Source organism: Agelaius phoeniceus, chromosome 12 (assembly GCF_051311805.1).
Source record: "Agelaius phoeniceus isolate bAgePho1 chromosome 12, bAgePho1.hap1, whole genome shotgun sequence".
Classification (NCBI taxonomy): Eukaryota; Metazoa; Chordata; class Aves; order Passeriformes; family Icteridae; genus Agelaius; species Agelaius phoeniceus.
In genome coordinates, this window is record NC_135276.1 from 21,886,430 (window position 1) to 21,905,149 (window position 18,720).

Genomic DNA, 18,720 nt, shown 5'->3' on the forward strand with positions numbered 1-18,720 from the left:
GGATTTCATCGTTTTTCCTCTTTTTATAGTTTTTTTGAAGAGGGATTTTTCAAAATTCTGCTGTGGAACTGCATGTGAGTCGTGCCTTTCCCAGTCTGCCATACAAAGATAATCCTCTCACTGTACAACATCTAACTTCATCCTCTTTCTATGCATTAAATTTAATAACAAAACCCAAAGAAGGTGGTATAAAAACTCATCCAAACCTTGCCTCCAGGCTTGGTTGCCCTTATGGTTTCTTTAGCCCCCGTTTCCTCACACAGTCACTCCCTTTCCATCCATGGGCTGCTGGCTTTAGCAGCACCTCCCTGCACATCAGCTTGACTTATCCTGAGGAGGAACATCATCATCTGATAAGGTGGAATTTTTCAGTCAAGGAATGCTGAAATACTATAAATGCTTCTAGAAAAATCATGAGCTGTCACCCTGTAGTGCACAACTTGGAGCTCATGTGGCCCAAAAGGCAATTGTTACAAAACTCTCATTTAAGTGAAATATCTGTATTTTGTGAGCTTAACATACTGCCTCCTCTGTCCTGCCGTGTTGTACAGGGATTTGTCCTAGATGGGATTTGGTTCTCAAGGTTATGCCTATGGTTCTTGTTAGCCTCTGTGTTTACTTTTTGATTTATTCTCATTTAGGCAGCTGAGATTTTCTCTTTGTCTTCAGAATTCATGTAATGGGTTTGCATCATTTTCTGCATTGTGCACTGGGGAAATTATCAATTCGGCACACAGCCATGCTGAAAGGGCCACGCTGAAACTTTCTTTTAAAAGCTCAGTTCCCATGTGGAGCACAATGTTATTTACCACCCAACCCACCTGACAGCATCCTCTGGAAATCCCTCAGTGCACTGCCATGGCTGTGACTGAAAACTGTGGTGTAATCCGAGAGGGAAAGGCTCGCTCTGTTTTAATGCTCATGCCAGAGAAGAAGCTGATAAGAGTTACAATTTAAAGAAGTTTTTCTAAGGCTGTGAATAATTAACCTCCCGTGCTGCGCGGTCTGCGGTGTCACACGCGGGAAGCGGCGGCACTCGCCCGCTGTGGCAGCGGTGCCAGCTCCCGGCCGGTTTGGGGCACAGGGAGAGGATCTGAGAGCCCTGGCTGCTCTGCTCTGCTCTGCTCTGCTCTGGAGAGCCAGGCAGCACCCAGGGCTTGCTCACCTGGCAGCTCCAGGCCAGGCTGCATGGCCACCTGCCCTGCCCTGCCCTGCCCTGCCCTATCCTGCCCTGCCTGTGCCCACCTGCCCTGCCCTGCCCTGCCTGTGCCCACCTGCCCTGCCCTGCCCTGCCCTGCCCTGCCCTGCCCTGTCCTGCCTGTGCCCCCCTGCCCTGCCCTGCCCTCCCTGTGCCCACGGCCTGTGCCCCTTCATTGGGAAGCAGAGTCTTACTCCTGCAGGGAGTATTTGTTTAAGAGGATTTCCTTTCTCATGCAGGGCCTGCAGTAGCCATGCCAATAAGGGTGGGGGCGATTATGAGAGATTGACTGCTGGAATATAATCCCTGTGTGCTGCGGGTTTGATCTGGGGAAGGCTGTGTTTCAAAGGTAGCGGCTCATCCCGCGCCAGCAGCGGCGCTCCGCCCGTAAATAGGGCTCTAATGAGATCCGACAGCCCTGATTTCTCTGGTGATACAGTAAAACAACACGACCCGTGCTGATGGTTTGGGGTCCTGACCTCTAACAAGGACTCACGACACAGGGCAAACTGCCCAAGAGAGATGGAGGGGCAGGAGGCCAGGGGACAAGGTCGGTACATAATGAAGTGGTCAGCATTGGATTTCTGTCACTCACGGTGGTTAAGTACAACAGTGAGGGACTTCAGCAAGGGAAACTGTGAAAGAGCACAGGCAGGAGTCACGGAGAGCAGGGGGTCTGGGGAGGGTCAGTTACCTTCTGCTGTGAGCTCCAGCAGTCCCAGTGACTTTGGTAATGAAGAGGGTGAGGGCAGGAATCATGCAAAGACGGTGAGAGAGCAGGGAGGGAGCACAAAAGACTAAAGCAGACAGAGAAGGAAATCCAAGGGGACTGGCAGTGAGTGCCCAGGGCTGTGGTGCCGAGACCCAGAGAGAGGAACAAAGCCCCTGCAGCAGCAGCAGCAGCACGGTCCAGACCAGAGGGGGCCGATGATGGGGCCCCTGGTCTGTCCAGGCAGATTCCAGCATCCCTGTGGTGGCAGCATGGGCACTCCTGAGCACAGCCCTGGCCCAGGACATGCTGACACCACAGCCCTGGGCACCACAGCCATGGGCACCACAGCCATGGGCACCACAGCCATGGACACCACAGCCCTGGACACCACAGCCATGGACACCACAGCCATGGGTACCACAGCCATGGACACCACAGCCCTGGGCACCACAGCCATGGGCACCACAGCCATGGGTACCACAGCCATGGGTACCACAGCCCTGGGCACCACAGCCCTGGGCACCACAGCCATGGACACCACAGCCATGGACACCACAGCCCTGGGCACCACAGCCATGGGCACCACAGCCATGGGTACCACAGCCATGGACACCACAGCCATGGGCACCACAGCCATGGACACCACAGCCCTGGGCACCACAGCCATGGGTACCACAGCCATGGACACCACAGCCCTGGGCACCACAGCCATGGGTACCACAGCCATGGGTACCACAACCCTGGGCACCACAGCCATGGGTACCACAGCCCTGGAGGAGCAGTGCCCAACACATGTCCCCCATCCCAGGTGCTTCTAGCCTCAGCCTGTTCTGGCTCTGGGAACTTCTCTCAGGCCCCAGGGGTGGCTCATCTCCTTTTCGTTCCTTTCTGCTGCTAGATCTAAATTTAGTGGGACTCTTAGCTAAGAAAACTAAAATACCAAAACCATTTGGTATCAGACTGCCTGGGGTGAAGAGCAAAGAGCAAAATACAGAGGCAGCTAAGACCTCTTATGAAGGAGGCACTAGCAGCTGATGGGGTCTGAATTTAACATCTGGTTCCTTTTCAAGTGTTCTCCTTCAGACCTGAGTTTAATAAAAACGTTTCATTGCAATTTTGCTAATATGTCCATTGAGGCTTCAAGTGACAGAAATTAAATGCATTCAACCCAAATACAGAAGAATTCTGTTACTAAGCAGTAACCTCAAAATTCAGGTGACCAGAAACTAAAGTGAGAATGGAAAATCTGAACATGTTATTCATGTCCAGCATGGATGCTAAAAGCAACTCAAACAGTACGTGATGGGTAAGAAAATAACATTTTAAAGCCACTTCAGACACAGTAGCCCAAGCTAGGTGTATTTGCATGAAGGAAAGCATAATATATTGTTTAACACTGCTGATCCCATTGGAGGTATTTGGTCTTCAGGGCCCACAAACGACAGAACCAGTAAATCTGATGTGTACAGGAGTCTCTTATACAAAGGAAAAAGACCTTTAGCCTCAGCTGTAGGACTGTGAGAACAATTGCAGAGAGTGGCCTGTGCTTGCATTGGCTATGGTCAGTGCCAGGTTTGTTCTTTTGCCAGTTTTTCTTTATTTGGGTGTTTTATTGTTGTTTTTTTCTATTGTAAATGCAACCACTGAAGCCAGGCAGCCTGTGAGAGAGGTGAATTGCTTGATTCCACAGCATTGTTTTAATTTGTCTTTGGATGAATTCTCATATGCTTTCATGAGAAAATTGCCCATTAGAAGCATTCATTTAATTTAAGAACAGTTGGGAGAGGAAGGGTTGGGATGACAGATGGAGACTGTGGGTGTCTTATAAGAGAGCAGAGCTTTTTGTGTTTATCTTTTTGTGGCACATAGTTGTTGTTCTCTGCTGCTTCAATTTTTTAATCTGCCCTTTTTTTGTGCAGTATTTCTTCGAAATCTCTTCTCTTTTGTACTGGAAGTCTAATAGATTTCATTAGTTTTTCCTGTGCCATGTCAGCTTTAAAACATTCCAGTATAACAGAGTGCAGGGAGGTAGCCTGGTAGGAAAGCAGAGTGAAACAGGCTGGATTTCAGTCTAGTTTGGAATTGCACAGAATTTAGCAGAAAAGATACTGGAATATTGAACTGATTTCTTCCCTTAACCCACGGACTGTCCAGCAATGGTACACATGGGCTGAAGGAGATTTCTAGTGTGCCGATGCCTTCGCTGTGTAGTTGAAGGTTCGCTGTCAGAAAGGGGCTTCAATCTCACAGTTAACCTTTATTTAAATTAGTCTAGAAGCAGATACACGGTTTCAAAGCATTCTCTTTAAAAGCCGTAGATAACAGCTGTGGGATTTGTGGATGTCAGTGTGGTCTGTCCGTGTCATTGCCCTGGGTGGTGCTGCCTGCAGACACCTGCCTGACAACAAACCTGGGTGTCAGTGTTGGGCAGCACTGAGGACCTCGTTCTATAAACACCTGAACATCAGCCCATGCAAATACCAGGAACTGAGTGCTGGGCCCAGCTGCTGACAATAGTTCAGTCATGCACTCCCTGGGTTGGACCTTGTACCTCTTTGCACAGTCCCGAAGTTGTGATGACAAAAAACCTGTAACTTGTGGTGCCTCTGCCTTGGGACTGCCAGGCCCCTGCATGAAACTCATTACAATTTAAAAATAAAATTAACTCCTGTTAAAGGAAGATGGAAAACAGTGCAATGTTCATTCAATATACAGCTTGCTTTGCTCTGCAATATAAGCAGCAGCCTATAAATACAGGGCAGAAATTTCAAGCATTAGTCTCACTTGTTCTCGCCATGTTACACATGAATTTATTTGCATCTCTATGTGCTGTCCTGAGGTTTGCATTGAACAAAACAAACAAGGTGATATGAGAAGCAAAGTACATTTATTAGATTTCTGTTACTTTTCCACAAAGTTTTTCTTACTGTGACCCAGTTTTTCCCTTACCCTTCACAATTTCTGAATGATTGGATCATTCTCCACTCTCCATTCTAATGACAAAACCTCTTTTACAAGGCTCTGTCATTGCTTCCTTTGATTGCCACAGCTGCTTCTTTTTGCTGCTACACACATATTTCAGTCCATAAAAAGTACACCTTAGGAGTTTTCTTCGTATTTGATTTGTCTTTTTTATCCCTTCAGATCCCTTGTTCTTCCTCCATCCCTCCTTCCTAACAAGTCAAGTTTGCTCACCGCCTCCGGCCCTTGCTCGGTGGGTTTTAGGTTCATGTTCCCACAGTCTCTCCATCAGCTCCATCAGAGATGAACCTCTCCATGTACTTCTCTTATTCTTTTGATCTCATAAAAACACCTCCCTTCTTTCTTTCACCTCTATCATCTGTATTGTTGTCCACCAACTGAGCTGCAAAGCTTCTGCTTTCTCCTCTCTGCAGTCTGCACTGGCCCTCCATGGCTCAGCCTTCCTTTGCCTCAGCTGCAGCCTCCCATGGCAGTCCTTGAGCTGTGTCCATCCCTGCACCAGGGAGCCCAGTAAGGGCCAGTGTGGCGAGCTTGCTTTGGTCCCTGCTGGTGCTGCAAGGGCAGGAAGGGGCTCGTTTGCTCTGTGAGAAAGGGCTGCAGTTGGTGCTGTGGCACAGCTGCCTTTCCTCTGGCAGTCAGCAAGGGCACATCTCATCCCAGTGAGCCCCCTGGGAGCTCCCTCCTTGGTCAGGACATGCTGACTGGCTTCCAGCTGCCTCTTCCTTCCTCAGAGCACTGCTGGCTGTGTTACAGCTCCTCTCTAGGAGATTTTCTATCAGCTGCCTCAGCCCTGCAAGCCGTTATCCCGTGACCCATTGTCTGCACGAGCAGACGGGAGACAGGGACATTCCTGCATCTGTCTTTTCCTGCTGCCCTGATTTATTACGCTGTAAAATAATAAAACGTTAAAAAGGTTGAACCTGAACTGAAGCTATGACTATGACACTATTAATCAAACTGCTGGAGAATTACTTTATATTCGGTGCCTTAAGCACTGATCCAGTCCACTATAAGTTGGCCTGAAACATTGTCCACAATGTTAGTATTGGGCCTGGGAAAAGCAGTTCTGGATGCTCTGTGCTCCGCCGGTGTGTGGCTGGGCAGGGCAGGCAGGGCTGGCTCCTCAGGTTCTCCTGCTCGCCGGCCGTCACAGCGTCTCTTATCTCAGCCGTCGATGCCACGCTCACTTGATGTCTCAGTTCTGGAGCAGAGACATTCCAGCTGCTATCTGGGAAGGCTCTGGCCCCAAAAATATTTAGTTAGCAGCCATTCAGTTAAGTGGAATTGACTTTTTATCGGCTTTCTTGTGTGCGTCTGCCACCAGCGAAGGCTGTTTCCTCCTTGCCTCTCCTCGGCCTGTCAGCCGCTCGGCGTTGCTATCGGCACGTTAGCTCTGATCAATAGAGCCACTGTGGAGCAGCTCATGCATGGCTGCCTGGGCCCCATCGATCCACCCTTCCAACAGGTACTGCCCGTCTGAGGAGCAACTGCAGCTGAGCACCTGCTGCTACTGCAGGCTCATTCTGGGGGGACTCAGGGAGACCCATTGCCCTTCTCTGGAGACTCGCCAAGAGCACACGTGCAGCAACTTCCCTCCTGCCTGGGGCAATCCATGACCACACTGTGCTCCCATCCCATCCCATTCCACCCCATCCCATCCCTTCCCACCCATCCTGTCCCATCCCACCCATCCCATCCCATCCCATCCCATGCCATGCCATCCCATCCCATCCCATCCCATCCCATCCCATCCCATCCCATCCCATCCCACCCATCCCATCCCATCCCATCCCATGCCATCCCATTCCACCCATCCTGTCCCATCCCATCCCATCCCACCCATCCCATCCCATCCCATCCCATCCCATCCCATCCCATCCCATCCCATCCCATCCCATCCCATCCCATCCCACCCATCCCATCCCATGCCATCCCATGCCATCCCATCCCATCCCATCCCATCCCATCCCATCCCATCCCATCCCATCCCATCCCACCCATCCCATCCCATCCCATCCCATCCCATCCCATCCCATCCCATCCCATCCCATCCCTTTGGACATCCAGCCTGTAAAAATGATGCCATACAAGCACTTCCAAAGCACCTAGTCTGGGAATGACACCTTGGACTGCTCAAGTTAGGAGAACTCAAAGGTTTTGCAATTAGGAACATGTGCATTGATGAGACACAGAGCATCTGCAACTGTCCCACCCCTGCCCCTCACGGGGGGACCCCCTTCTGTCCCAGCTGGGATCTGGGGGCTGTGTCCCCGTGTGCCCCGTGTGCTCCAGCAGGATGCAGTACCCCTGGCCTGGGCTGGCACTGGGCATCAGCCCAGAGATTCCCTGGGGCTGGTCGGGCCAGGGAGGTTTATTGTGCCAGCTCATGCAGCAAACGTGTCCTCCAGCAGCACCCTCACACAGCAGAGGCTTTTGCTGAAGCATAGAGCTCCTGGGTTTCAGGATGACACTTGGAGGATATCTGTTCTGGTCAGAGCAGGAGATAATGGACTATGAACCCTGACTGGCCACCAGCAGTGTGCTGGCAGTCCTACTTCTCTTTAGGTGCTGCTGTCCCCAGATCTACCAGCATTTAGGGAAGTAGCCACTGTTAGAAGGAGCTGTCCCTGCACAGATGTGCTCCCCACCAGGCTCCTGCCCAGACACTGCTCACAGCGCTGCTCTGAGGGCTGGGAGAGGGCACAGGGGCACCTGCAGCCCCAGCTCCAGTCTGGCAGGTAAATGCCCATGGCTCAGACCTGTCCAGCATGGAAAGCCTCTGAAGAAGTTAGAGAGGCCTTTCCTGGTGGTTTGTACGTGTGCCATTACAGAAGGGCTGCAGGGCTGCCACGGCAGCTACAAACTTCCAGTGAAATGAGTGTTTATTATTATAGGTTTGATGCAGTTCCCAAAAGACCCTAATCAACAAGTAATAAGGCCTCGAGAGAGCAATTAGAAATCTGAACTTTAACTCTCTTATAACCACAGAGTAGGAAGTGACTTCTGCTCCAGTTCGGGGTTTGCCACCTGGCATGTGAACGAGGGGGAAATACCAAAAACCTGAAATGCCAAGAACCTGAAATACAGAATAACTGCAGACAAGAATTTGAACAATGAGGTACAAGGTCTATTTCCACAGAAAGTAAATGTGTGTGTGGCAAAAAGCATAATGGTTTAGGGGGATTCATGCTCAAATTTGCAGCCTCTCTATCACATTTAGGTGTTTTCAATGCTTCTTCTCAGCTTTAGACAAGCACCAAGGGTGTTCAGTGCCTGTACATGTGCAGTATCTGCCCCCTTTAAAGAAAAAAAATTACCTCAGTTTTCCCACTTGTGAAACAACAACAAATCTGCCTAAAGGCAACACCAACCCTCGAGATGCGGGTTTGCTCAGAACTTGTTTTGAATACTTTGGATAGGCCACTTCAGACAGGAACTGCACATTGAGTAATTCTTGCCATAGAAAATCACGTGTCTACTGGAAAGCAGAGAATTGCACAAGAGCCCATCTGCGTAGCACGGCCCAGGGGGGAGCTTGGCCAGGAGAGCCTGTGCGCCACCAGGGCTGGGGCCCTTGGCTTCCCAAGGAGCTGTGCCAGCAGCAGCACACCCCCGCAGCTGGGACACCCCTGCTCCCTCAGCCTTGCAGGGTGTTCCTCAGAAGTGTTACCCGATTGTTCTTGCTCAGCTGCCAGACGTTGGAAGGCCAGGCTCTGGTTCCCTGAGTTCCCTCTGCACAGCAGCAGGCACAGGGCAGGGACTGCAGGCTCCTGCAAACACCCACGGGGCAGGGACTGCAGGCTCCTGCAAACACCCACGGGGCAGGGACTGCAGGCACCTGCAAACACCCACGGGGCAGGGACTGCAGGCTCCTGCAAACACCCAAAGGGCAGGGACTGCAGGTGCCTGCAAACACCCACGGGGCAGGGACTGCAGGCACCTGCAAACACCCACGGGGCTGGAACTGCAGGAACCTGCAAACACCCACGGGGCAGGGACTGCAGGCTCCTGCAGCCACACAGGGCTCTTGCACCCAGCAGGTACAGCCCGGTGAGCTGAGGCCCTGCCCTCTGTCAGGGAGCATGCAGTGTGGAATGGACACACACTCCCCACCCAGACTGACCACGGGGACTGCTGGCAGTGCTGCTCCTGTCCCAAGCCCAGGATGCTCTGCCTGGGAGGAGGAAGGGCTGCATCCCTGCCAGCTGCCTGTAAGGACAACAGAGCCTGAAGATGCAGGTGAATTTTAGATGTCCCAGCCATAAAGAAATTTCAGGTCACAAAACCTTAGTTTGATGTATAACTGGAGCCAGCAGAGGGAGTGAAATGCAGGGACACTGTAGTGTCCATGGAAAAAGGAGCTGCCAGGCTTTGATCCTGGTGCATCTGGCTCCATGACACATCTCAGAACCCAAAGGGAGGGTGTACAGCTCGGCCGTGGCCACAGGTGGCACAGATACGGGTTAAGAGAGGCAGGTGATCACTTGTAGGAGTGAGGGGTTGTCTCCTGCATCATTATCAATAGAAAAAATAGATGTTCTTGGGTCTAACATTGTATGTTTCCAGTATGAGAAGGTACCCAGAGGAACCTCAACCTCTCAAATAATTCCTGTTCCAAGGGGGTCTGAGTGTTGTCCCCATGAACAGGTTCAAATGCTTTATCTTCTGCCGGTGTTCATTTAGTCCTGAGAGTGACCATATGAAGTCCTGAGGAGAAGCCTAAAATCAGTGATGCTGATATTGCTCCTCATCCTCTTATGCCTTCAAAATGTCCTGCTCTTGGCATTATCCTGGCATTATATGACAGACATTCACAAACAACTTCTTGGTGATTCCTTAGTTAACTTCTTTCTTCAAAAATAGCAATTTTGCAAATGGATTAGTTCTTCAGCATCCACTTAGGATTTTTTTAGACTCATCTTTAATGTGCCTTCAAAGACAGAGATAGTTTGCCCTTTTGACTGAGCATTGGCCATTTTCGTTCACCATTTGATTGGAAGAGATAGGACATGATCTTTACTAAACTCTTTAGTAATGTGTGAGCTTCCTCCCAGCTGCCTCTGAAGGAGAATTTTGAAAAGTTTTTAATCTGTCTGTTTATGCACCAGTTTCCAAAGAAACACTTCTTTTAGCAAAGTGCTAAATTGTAACAAGTTGGTAGCTTTAATAATTGCATTGAATACTGGGGAATTAGCTTAAAATAAGTTTTTCCTCCTTGAAATGAGATTATGTTTGTGCCTGGATCAAGCAACTCTGCACCAGTCTTGAACTTGTTAAAAGATGGAAATCGGAATAACCACTGCAATATTGAAATGGTAAAATGAGAACAGAATGGCAATTGGCCAGTGTTTATGAATCAGAGAATATGATCATGAAATCATAAGAATAACCACCAAAAGGTAAATAAATTACCCAGCCTACTACTTATTTTCATGTGCAGCTTGACACAAAAGCTGAAGCCATGAATGATTTATACCTGTTTTAACAATAATACTCATTTTCCTGAAAGATGGTCAGCACTCAGGCTGCTGTGGGCACTGTGCCAGTCATTGAAAGGTTAATGTCTCAGCAGCAATACATTAAATTATGAATTATACCAGTCCCAAAATGGAAGGTTATTAGCTCGGTATGTTTAATTAGCCCGGCTCGAACTTTGCCATCTGCCAGCAGTGCCCATCACTAATGCACGGCCACGTGGGATAGGAGGGGTGGGAATCAGATGCCAGAAGGAGCAAACATTGCCCTGGGCCAGCCCGGCTCACCTGGAGCTCCGCCGGGCCGGGCCGGGCTCCCCCAGCACCCCCGGCTGCCCCAGCGGCCCCGGCACCGGCGCCTGCCGGCGGTCCCGGTGCTGCCGTGCCCCGGGAGCGGGGACCCGCTCGGCCCCGCACCTCCCGTAGCGGGAGAGGGCAGGCGGGGTGGGCCCGACCCGGCCGGAGCCGCAGATGGGCCAGAACAGAACCGCGGCGCTTTCCCGGGGAGCGTGCGGAGCGCGGTGCGGGGCGTGCGGGGTGTGCGGGGTGTGCGGGGTGTGCGGGGTGTGCGGGATGTGCGGGGTGTGCGGGATGTGCGCGGTGTGCGGGGTGTGCGGGGTGTGCGGGGTGTGCGGGGTGTGCGGGGTGTGCGGGGTGTGCGGGGCGTGCGGAGCGCGGTGCGGGATGTGCGGGGTGTGCGGGGTGTGCGGGGTGTGTGGGGTGTGCGGGGTGTGAGGGGCGTGCGGGATGTGCGGGGTGTGTGGGGCGTGCGGGGTGTGCGGGATGTGCGGGGCGTGCGGGGTGTGCGGGATGTGCGGGGTGTGCGGGATGTGCGGGGTGTGCGGGATGTGCGGGGTGTGTGGGGTGTGCGGGATGTGCGGGGTGTGCGGGATGTGCGGGGTGTGCGGGGTATGAGGGGCGTGCGGGATGTGCGGGGTGTACGGGGTGTGAGGGGTGTACGGGGTGTGAGGGGTGTGCGGGGTTTGAGGGGCGAGCGGAGCCCGGTGCGGTGTGAGGGGTGTGCGGGGTGTGCGGGGTGTACGGGGTGTACGGGGTATGAGGGGCGTGCGGAGCGCGGTGCGGGATGTGCGGGGTGTGTGGGGTGTGCGGGATGTGCGGGGCGCGGTGTGAGGGGTATGAGGGGCGTGCGGGGTGTGCGGGGTGTGCGGAGCCCGGTGCGGTGCGGGGTGTGCGGGGCGAGCGGGGCCGCGGTGCGGGGCCAGCGGGCTGTGGGGGGTGTGCGGGGTGTGAGGGGCAAGCGGAGCCCGGTGCGGTGCGGGGCGTGCGGGATGTGTGGGATGTGCGGGCTGTGCGGGGCGTGCGGGATGTGCGGAGCCCGGTGCTGTGGGGGGTGTGCGGGGCGAGCGGAGCCCGGTGCGGGGCGTGCGGGATGTGTGGGATGTGCGGGGTGTGCGGGGCGTGCGGGATGTGTGGGATGTGCGGGGTGTGCGGGGCGTGCGGGATGTGTGGGATGTGCGGGCTGTGCGGGGCGTGCGGGATGTGCGGAGCCCGGTGCTGTGGGGGGTGTGCGGGGCGAGCGGAGCCCGGTGCGGGGCGTGCGGGATGTGTGGGATGTGCGGGGTGTGCGGGATGTGTGGGATGTGTGGGGTGTGCGGGGTGTGTGGGATGTGTGGAGCCCGGTGCGGTGCGGGGCGTGCGGGCCCCGGGCCAGCGCCCAGGGATGTGGGAGGCAGCAGCCTGCCGGGGCTCTGTTTGCACAGCATCTCCTGCCAATAACTGCTCAAGGCTACAATATTTAGCTTTCCAATAAATATTTAAATTTTGCTTCTTTGCTTATTTATTTTTTTTTAAGAACAAACAGTAAATTCTGTTGGGTTTTTTATTAGTTAAGATTATGTGATGCTTTGGAAACATAATGCACTTAGTATTGCAATAACTTGATGACTTCCCGTGACTTTGCGGGTGCTCTTGGGGAGCCTGTCTGCTAAAACTTGGGTTGGAACTGTGTCCTGGAAAATGTGGGGCAGGATCTGAACTTGTAAGAAGCCAAACAAAACCTTAATTTTAATTCTTATTTTTGTAGGTAGGATAACCTTGCCAAAGAGGAAAGGAATTTGGACAGACTTAACATCCAGCCTGTGCAGCTTCCATGAGCTGGACGCTAAAATGAAGAGAGAGTTTATTCATTCCCATCTCAGCACAGCCCACCAGAATTAAAGGACATTTTAACCTACAAGGGAGATTGGGTCAAAGACTTCCCCACCTGCCTACATAGAGAAGGCTGTTCAATTCCTGTGGCTACCAAGTCTCCACAGTTCTGTGCTGGATGTGAAGAGTAAAGGGAGTCTGGCAGGAATCAGGAGGCATCCAAGTCAGCGTAAGAGACAGCACCAGGTAGAGGCTTGATTCCTTTTTCCTAATATTCTTGCAGTATAGACATTCTTTCTTCTCCTCCCCTTGAACATTTGCTGATTTCCTCTTCTCCACATCCGTGGAGCCTCTGCAGTTGTACTTGTGGAGCAGGTGGCATGGTTGGAATATCGGAGCAGCATGTATTAAAGTGAAACCTACAGACAGAAATAGAAAGTAAATGGAAGATGAATTGATCAGAGGAAAGGCAGAGGATGGAGGGGATAAAGTAAAGGCAAGGAGAGAGACAAGTAATACCTTGCCTGTGTGCTATGGTAATTTATTATTTTTATATGGTGCCCGGGGTGTGCAGTATCTGTTTTACTGAACAAATAGAAGAGTTCTCAGCCCCAAAGAGCCAACATATTAATTTATTGTGTGACAGCCTGACAAAATGAGCAGCCAGGCCAGTGTGACGAGGAATAATTTAGTGCTTGTGGAGCATCAGTAACTTTACTACTGTACCCTCACTTGTGTATGGCATCTGATGGACGTCTCTTTTGTTTGTAAGGACTTACTGTACAAGAAAAATTTCCCTTTCAGGGGAAATCTGACTGGAGGGGTGCCTTAGGACATGGGACAGGGTTCAGTCTGGAGGAGCAAAGAGGCTGCCAGGTCAGAACCCTGGGAGGGAGGGGTGAGGACCTGAGCCCAGCCTGGCACAGGGGGAGCAGCACAAACCCCAGAGCGGGGTGTGCAGGGACACGCACAGGGCAGCCAGACATGGGCAAAAGTGCAGAAGGGACTGGGCAGGGAGAGCTGGAGTGTTTGCTGGGAGCAGTCTCAGGCTGCAGTTTCTGAGGAGCCGTCCAGCTGGGACAGCAAGGAGATGACCTGAACCAACACGCTGCAGTGGGGAGGCTCCAGTGCCAACCTGCCGTGACCGCGGCACCGGGGCAGCAAGAGCCGAGTTGTTTCCAGCACAGTTATTGCCACTTAAATTGCAGTTTTATTCCAAAAGCAAATTCCAAAGTTTTATGTCCATAAAGGTTTAGACATAAACAAGAAAGAAGTCAGGAAAGTGGTATGTACTGTGTAAACAGTCTCACTTTATAATTAATGCTGGAGATCAGGGAGCAGGAATGGCTGTGCATGTGTGGTCATTCAGATTTACTGTTGCTCTGATTAAAACCTAGTTGGGCAATAATTTTATGCCCAGGTAGGGGCAGGAGGAGAGCAGGATGCCCCCAAGCAACCCATAAATAGTGTGGTGAAGACAAAGCGTTTATTACTTAGCTTCACAAAGGCTCCCTAAGTGCTCTCCCAGGGTATATATACTCATACCCCAGATGCCAATTCTGCAAATTAGCATTATTTCTCAAAATCCTGTGTAAATAGAAGTAATTTAAATACTTGATTTCATCAGACAGAATCACCCATGGAAATGTCAGTCTCTTTTCCTCCCTTTAGTGGGGCGAGCAGAGGTTTTCACTGCCTGGGTTTTCATTTCTCTTGGAGTACTTTCACTGATGGCAGAACCCAGCAGGGTCTGGGATCCACACAGGACTCAATATGCAGGATTCTGTCCCATCTCAGTGCCTCACGCTGGTGTAAAAGCAACTCCGGGGCATAAACCTTACTATTTATCACTGAAATGTGCTATTTTGAATCTTTGTCTAGCAGTTTAAATTCCTGTGCCAAAAGTGGTTTCATAGCTAAGACACACAGGGAATTAAAGGGATTTGAGATTCTGTCAAGGTACCACTGGGATGTTCCTTTTTTGTAATTAGAGAAGCCACCAGTGAGTTCAGCTCAGGCTTTGCTGATGGGCTGTTGTTTTGTCATTGGGCATCCTGCCACAATAACTTGTTCAAATTACAGAAACTTTCACAATTATTTTAATCTATTTTTGTATGGGATTCCATGTAGAAATGGGTACCTTAGTTAACAGAGTTACAGTAAAACAGGTTGAGAAAGACCCATAAAATCATTTTTACATGATGAAACAATTTTCCTAGATATAACATATTAAAAGGTGAATATTTCAGGATTTTCCAGGGCTAAAAACAAGTGTTGCATTTTAAGGTTGCCTATGTCTCCTGTTCAGGACAGTAAAGAGGCAGACTTAATACTGCATTTTGCAGGGCATTGGACTTGAGCACCCTTACGGTAGATGAACTGACTAGGAGGACAGTGCAAGGAAGTGCTGTGTTTGCTGGGAGGGAAAAAGCACTTTTCTAGCAGGTAGTTTCTTTTTAAATCATAATTGTTTGTACCTGCGGGTGTTTTGAATTTTAAGAGTTGATTCCAGAGAAATAGGGAAGAAAGAAAAGGGCCAGTGAGCTTGATCAGGACATGGTTTCATGGTGCTCTGGAAACAAACCAGGAGGAATTACACCAACATTCCATCTCATGTGCTCTGCTCCATCAGAGTCACTTTTGTACCCATTGCACAAAATGGGAAATCGGGCAAAAAGTGGGGGGAGTGAGCTCTGAAGTGCATTTCTGGGCACTTGCAACATACCCTGTGTCCCATCTGAGCTGGTCCTTCATTGCAGACACTGAGTCTGTGGCAGAGCTAGGAATAGAACCCAAGCCCTTGTTCCAACTCCCAGATCCTCAAGTGTATTTTTAGGAACTTAATACCATTAATTTTATACTCTTTTTGGCCAAGGATCTTAGAAGCAAGATCATGCTTCCTCCTGAAATAATTTTTAAAATCCTACTTGTATGCTCTTGGACAGCTTTTTTTCAGGGATCGTGTACAGTTTAGTGCTATTTAGGAACAAATGGGCTTAAAAATTACTCTTGAGAAGAGTTCTGCATGGGCTGTGCTTTTGTGCAGCCTTGAAGTGCCAGTAAGGATGGGGAGGAGATGGTGCACAGTCTTTGTGCTCTGCAGGGCAAACAGTGCCTGTCTGTGAGGGGCTCTGGCAGAGGGCACTGGGGCTCAGGCCTCTCATGTTGGCACGTTCAGGCTACTGAGAAGGTGGAGACAAAGTTCTACGCCTACACATTTCTACACACAGTCATGTTTTTCATTGTGCTAACTCAGCAAAGCCCTTTAAGCCCTGCTCCTGCATCCTATCTATTATTAATTAATTGATTTCCTATAAGCTCATTATTTAGTTTGCCTGAGTTCCTCACAGGGTGCTCAGCTGCAGACAGCAGAACAGCTCCTGTCACAAAACGCCAACACATCGAAAAGGCCAGGCCAGGCAAAGGGGAGGTTGAGACTGGACATTCAGGAAGGGCTGGACAAGCTCTCAGGCATGTGGTGGGATTCTTTGGTCTGTCCTGTCCTGTAATTGCACTCAATATTCCTTGTAGGTTCCTTCTAGCTCAGGATATTCTATGATTCAGCAATCAGGAAAAATGTCTTCTCTGAAAGTGCTGTGCAGCCGTTGCACAGGCTGCCCAGGTCAGTGGTGGAGTCCTCAGCCCTGGAGGGGATTTAAAGGCTGTGTGGTACAGCACCTGGGGACAGGGGTGACTGGTGTCCTCGGCAGTGCTGGGGGAACTGTTCCAACCCAAATGTCTGATCCTACAACAGGCCGGGAGCAGCTTGCCGTGGTGCAGGCACTCATGGCGTGAGGCTGTGTGTCAGTGGCTGCCCTGTCGCTGCTGCAGGGAGGGAAGGTGTCCAGGGCTGCTTTAGGGGCTGCTCATAGGGGCAGCGACCCTGGGGACAGGGAGGAAGCCTGTGTGGGAGAGTTCAAGTGCCCGGGGCAGGCGTGGCAAGAAGGGCTCTCTGTGGTGCTCTGCCCCAGGTGTGGAGGGGCTCCTGTCCTTTGCTCCATCCTCTCCTCGCTCGGTCCAGCTCGGGTGGTAAACGTGCTTATTGCAGCGCTAATGTCCTGCAAGTGGGATCCCACCTCCAGGTATATTAGAGTAATGAGTTCACACCTAACTAATGGAGACTTAATAGAGTTACTAATAGGCTGCCTTTTCCCCCCACGGTTTATGACCCCGCGGCCGGGGCTGTCAGGGGAGGGAGAGGTGAGAGGCAGCGTCAGCCCCGGCTCGGCCCCGGCCCGCGCCTGGCCCGGCAGCCTTTCCAGGGACATCGTCTCTCCACCTTTCTGCAAGGAAAAATAAACAGTTTGAGGCTCCTGTGTCTTTATTAAACATTTCCTTTAAGCTGCATACTTTGGCTCCCTGCCCAAAGGCACCAAGAAAGCGTCCACAGAGCGGCTCCGCCGCGGGCCGGAGGAGCAGCCCCCGCAGGGGCAAGCACCTGCGCCGCCGGCCTGGGTGTCCGGGCCCGGGCCTGCCGGCGGCGGGCAGCGGCAGCATGGGGGCCCGCGGGCAGCCCGCGGCTGCGACGTGGCAGCCAGGTGGGTGGGCAGCGCCGGGCCCGCGTGTGCCCCGAGCACGGGGAAGGCGGCGGCGGCGGCCCCGCGGCGGGCGAGGCTCGGCCGGCGGCGGGCGGGCCGGACGGACGGACGGAGGGAGGGAGGGACAGAGGGAGGGAGGGACGGAGGGACGGGGGGGCGCGGCGGTGATGTCAGCGCGGCCTCCGGCCGGCGCTGCCAGGTAAACAGCCGGGAACAGCCGGCAACAGCCGGGAACCGCCGGGGCAGGCGGCGGGGCGGGCCGGGCCGGACGAGCCGCCCGTAACCCCTTCGGGCCCGGCAGCAGCGCGGGGCTCGCCCGTGTCTCCGGGGGCTCCGGGCCTGGGCAGAGCCCGGGGGCCGGGATGCGATCCGGCCGTGGGAGCCCCAGTGCCCAGGCAGGGCCGGGGGCCAGAGCCGCATGCAGCATCCCCAGCAGCCCAGCCGCACAGCTCAGGTATAGGCGGCTGCGCAGCGGCTCGGAATATCCTTGGTTTGCTGTTGCCTCATTCACCAGAAATGTGCCTTCTCTGTGACGCCTTCGGAGCAGCCCAGCAGTTAAATTAGTAACTACGATAAAAGCTTCCAGTGCTGTTTGGAGACAGGGTTTCTATATCCCCATCATCCCGGACAACGTGTGGATGGAGCCATCCTGGAGCTTGAGCCTTCGGTCCCCTCCGCCAGCATCCATCTCGACAGAAAGGATGCACAGCTCCACGCAGGCTCTGCCTGAGTGGGACTCGGTCTGGATCTTCCTCAGGCAGGACAGGGTATTTTTTTCAGACATTGTTCAGTAAATACTGTGCATCATCTGTATGTCTGTCCTGTCCAGAGTGGCAGAGAAGAGCTGCGAGATAGGGAGCTGAGGAAAACCCCCGAAAGCCACTGCTGATGGCCAGGTGCCTGCTTCTCCCTGCTCGGCACTCTGCTTTCCCCCCAGAAAACAAAGCTGCCGTCATACGAGTGCCCATAAAACACGAGGCATCCTGAGTGCAGAGATTAGTGGTAATTTTACAAGGACTCAAATAACGTCGGTCTGCAGGGTGCAGCACTGCCTTGAAAGGGAACAGCAGGCATTTCCCCTGGAAGCAAGTTTCCTCTTTCGAGCAGTTTACTGCCGAGGTGCAGTGTCACATTGTGGCACAAATACACTGTCAGCCTTTGGTTTGGAAGATGAACATTTGATACCTCTTTCTGCTGCCAAAATGCACTGCCCAGACCCAACTCCCAGCATGGTTATTTTTTGAAGCATTATGTAATTGGATTGCATGGTCAGTAGTGCTTCCTTAACAAGCCTTTCAGCAAACCCTCTGCCTGCTGCAGCCAATCCTCAACCCTTACATACACACTTACTCACGCAGGCTCAGTCTGGAGTAAACTCGCTGCTAAATACAGTTAGGAAGCAGACGAAACCAGGCTGGGAATAGATCATCTGCTTCCCCGCGCTACGTGAGCCGTGGTGCGGCCGAGCCCCGGGTGCCGCCGGTGTGAAAACGGGGTCACGCTGGCGTATCCCAGCTGAGGGGCCACTGCTGCCTCCTCTGCCGTGCTCTCCCTAACAGGGAAAAAATCTGCGTTCTGGACACAGAGAGGCAACTGGAGCCAGTGTCCTTGTCTGCTCTCACCCTGCCACGACTGCCCTGAGCCCTGGGCACCAGCTTTGGGAAACCTCTGCGAAGGCGCCCAGGCCCAGGGCAGCAGGGCCTTTGT

General features: G+C 52.4%; 1 protein-coding gene across 1 annotated transcript in view; it reads left to right on the top strand.

Moving 5' to 3' along the window:
• Positions 1 to 18,720, top strand: part of ZFHX3 (zinc finger homeobox 3) — a 393,056-nt gene that overhangs the window by 237,766 nt on the left and 136,570 nt on the right. The window contains exon 4 of the mRNA XM_077184852.1: positions 12,411 to 12,721. The gene's annotated coding sequence lies outside the window, so the exon portion shown is untranslated. The remainder of the gene's footprint in view (positions 1 to 12,410; positions 12,722 to 18,720) is intronic.